The following is a 3,890-nucleotide window of genomic DNA, read 5'->3' as shown; positions in this document are numbered from 1 at the left end:
GAGTTGCATTTGTATTCTAAAAAAATTATGTGTATCTACACCCTGAATATGCTATCGTGGACCAGCTTTCATAGAGGGAATTGCCGTAAATAATTTCTTCAAGCAATCCTTAAAGTTGGCTTTAAATCTTCTATATTTGTAACTAAAATATAAAACCTACTTTGGCTAGAATGCTTATTGGATTTTTTAAAAGCTCTGTTGAACACTGTGTCCAACATACACAAGTGACCAATTTCATATTAAATAGACAGTACACTTAACCATCACCTCCAACAGCAATGTATTTTTTTTATGATGATAGGCTCTTACAATAACTATATGTGACAGAGCATCAGTTTTTCCAGCTAAACAGAAGCTCTCACTTGACGGCTTGTTTCTGGGAAATCATCTTCATAGCCTTTCTGTCATAGTTCATTCAACCTCTTTTTATGCGGCAAGAGGTCATGATAACAAGTTGACAGCAATGATGGGTTAATAATTTCAGTGTTATATAATCAGATCATGTAGCAATCAAGGGATAGATGCGGTTCTTCACATGGGAACTGCCAAGTGGCATTGTAACCTGTTTTAGATTGCCAGGATAACGTTAAAGAGGCCCTTGGACCATTGAAACAACAAAACAGAACAAACAAATTATCTGTATTCCGAATCATATGAGCAACAGTATAACACTCCTTGGTTAATGTCTCCTTAAAAAATTGAAAAGCAACAAAATAGGAAAAAGCTATTGTTTAAATATTAAAATATCATCATTTGAACAAGTGCTCTTCTCCTGGCATTATTTTGGATGATCCAGCATTCTTTGCAGATGCCAGTGTGTGATGATCTCAGTCTCTGGCAATTTCTGCCAAAGCTCTAGTTTGCAAAAGTACAACCCACACATATCACTAAGCAAACAGCCCAAGGAAGTAGAAGAACTCTAACAGAATTAACAATACGCTTGACAGTGTATGCCAACTCCAACAGGCAAATTAGTGAATTGCCCTTTTAATTTTCAAGCCTTTCTCTTCCCTGAACCAAGCTGTAAAAGAGCTTTCCTACAATAAGAGAAGATCCTGCATTCTCTGTGGGTCATTGCTCAAGAAAACAAATCTTGCAAGTCCACGTCCAGCAACATGTTCAGAAATTAAACTAAATGGCTATCAAATAAAATCACAGAGCACATCCACTCCATAATGGTTTTTCCCCCCTCTGTTTGCAAAACTTAAAGGGCAATTACCACAGAAATCATTTGGAATGAAAGCTGTTAATTGAAAGAATCACTTAGAATCTGTTAGTTTATACTTAATTTTGGTTCGCTAGTCATCTCGTTTTCAAGGCAATCATGTCCAGGTTGCACTATCTTGGAAAACAAATTAGCTATAGGCAACATATCATAATTTTACTACTTCTTCAAATTGCCATTTGATTTAACCAATTTCTGCCCAACCCACAGGTGTACACATTTGATCCCTGTTGCATATATGCAATATTGGGCAGAAATGGCTTAAGATATTCACATTTCCACTGAAAACTATGAAAAAAGCAGGCAGCACCTCTTCACTAACTTATGCATTACAGTTCAATCCTATGGCTGAGTTGCGCAGCAACTGTTACCCTGCACATGCCCAATCTTGTCTGATCTTGGAAGCTAAGCAGGGTCAGGCCTGGTTAGTACTTGGATGGGAGACCGCCTGGGAATACCTGGTGCTGTAGGCTTATACCATAGTCTTTCGAGACTGAAGGTTGCCAACCAAGGGAGTGTTGCAGAAGCACTGTAAGGTGCTTTGTGCTAGATCTGGTGCACCAATTAGAGCCCGCTATACTGGCAGCCATTGGAATGCCCACCTGACCAAGGTAAGTCTAGCGCAGGGGTGGTGGAACAGGGCAGTCACTAAGGGGTGCGGGCCGCACCTCCAGCAGCCAAAATTCCCCTGCGGGATGCAGCAGAAGCTGTGCTGGCGCAGCTACATCACTGCATGGGAGTTTAGATAGGATTGAGCTGTTAATGTGCGATATTCCTGGGACTGTTTACTTACAAAGCACTCTGTTCTCTGAGGATAAGATACACATTTTTAAAATAGATTTGCTTCACCCAGATTCACCAGACATTATGACTGTTCATTACTGAGTCTATTTAAGCCAGAATATAGGGCTATAGGCACTGAAACTGAATGATTGCAAGGAGGATCCTGGAGTGTGGACTATGTGCTGGATTGAAAAGGCTGAAAAAGGGAAGACTACTCTTAGGAGTAGTTGTGTCTGGGGAAAAAAAATGACTTACAAGGGAAATTACCCCATTTCTTTCCTTAATTTGGTGGCAACAAAATGTAACAAAGACCTCTCAAAAGCATCAGGAATCTCTTTAGTGCATCACTGAAGAGAATGATTTTTGGTGAACTTAGGATAGCATTTCCACTCTTTCTAGCATGCTTAAAAGTAGGCCAAAACCATTACTCATTCCTTTTCAGCCTGCTTGCTGGTATAATTGAGGGCTCTGAACTATTTTGTGCTTCCCATGAAAAGCACTTTATAGAACGGGGTTGGCTGTCTTTGTGCTGCCTTTAAGGGCTTTTCGTGCTAAATCTTCTTCTCACGATGCAGAGTACCCTATTAATTACTTAACACATTCTTCCGCAAGTCCTGGATCTTTGAATAAGATAAGTGTATGAAGTATATTTTACCCTGCTGCGCATACTCCTTTACTAATGGAGTGTCAGAGTGTTACTGCATCCAGGCCATCAGGACCTCTAAAAGGAATTCTATCAGGGGGTACAAAGTTTCTTAAGGGCACTTTCCCAAAGAGGGAAACCGAGTGGGGGAGGCAATGGGGGTGGGCACCACTTCTGCAGCAGCTGTAGCCCTGTAACTGTGTTCCTGAGCTCCCATCCACTCCTTCATTGTAAGAAGGCCCACAAGCCAAAGAGCTCCTGGAGCAGGCCAGCTTCCTCCCAGATGTGACACTGTTAAGGAATGTATGCATTCCTGGGCCTGGTGCATATGGCTTCTGGCAGTAGTTGCTGCCATGTGCATCCCGTGTAGGCAGTGAGTCTGGATGAGATTGGAAAATGTAAGATCCCAGGAAATTTCTCCTTTGGCTGCTGGGCCCACTTTCTGACCCTGGGCCCAGGTACAAATTACCTCCTTTACCCCCCTCTCCTAGGCCCTGCCAGCCTTCACTCATTCATTCATGCGCAGGGCTTTCAGCGCAAAAATCCCATCTGTTTCCTCCTTGATATGATTGACTGTATATGTTAAATGTTTGAATGTACCTTACTCTTGTTGAACTGGAGTCTTTAGGTTTGATACAATCACTATTGCTGAGGCGGAGTGCCATTTTAAGAACATAAGAACATAAGAACAGCCCCACTGGATCAGGCCATAGGCCCATCTAGTCCAGCTTCCTGTATCTCACAGCGGCCCACCAAATGCCCCAGGGAGCACACCAGATAACAAGAGACCTCATCCTGGTGCCCTCCCCTGCATCTGGCATTCTGACATAACCCATTTCTAAAATCAGGAGGTTGCGCATACACATCATGGCTTGTACCCCATAATGGATTTTTCCTCCAGAAACTTGTCCAATCCCCTTTTAAAGGCGTCTAGGCTAGACGCCAGCACCACATCCTGTGGCAAGGAGTTCCACAGACCGACCACACGCTGAGTAAAGAAATATTTTCTTTTGTCTGTCCTAACCCGCCCAACACTCAATTTTAGTGGATGTCCCCTGGTTCTGGTATTATGTGAGAGTGTAAAGAGCATCTCCCTATCCACTCTGTCCATTCCCTGCATAATTTTGTATGTCTCAATCATGTCCCCCCATGATTTTGAATTTGAATTTGTAATTTTTTTGATACAAATTTTGAATTTGTAATTTGTATCTTGATGTCCGTATGCTTAGCTATAGGTTT

The 3,890-nt window shown here is 42.1% G+C and overlaps 1 pseudogene; it reads left to right on the top strand.

Annotated features, from left to right (window-relative positions):
- Nucleotides 1-1,578: 1,578 nt before the first annotated feature.
- Nucleotides 1,579-1,698, top strand: LOC136650016 (5S ribosomal RNA; annotated as a pseudogene).
- Nucleotides 1,699-3,890: the final 2,192 nt, after the last annotated feature.

The sequence above is a fragment of the Tiliqua scincoides genome, chromosome 4 (genome assembly GCF_035046505.1).
Source record: "Tiliqua scincoides isolate rTilSci1 chromosome 4, rTilSci1.hap2, whole genome shotgun sequence".
NCBI classification, from domain to species: domain Eukaryota; kingdom Metazoa; phylum Chordata; class Lepidosauria; order Squamata; family Scincidae; genus Tiliqua; species Tiliqua scincoides.
The sequence above is the reverse complement of the archived record's forward strand: the minus strand, read 5'-3'. Positions and strand labels throughout refer to the sequence as shown.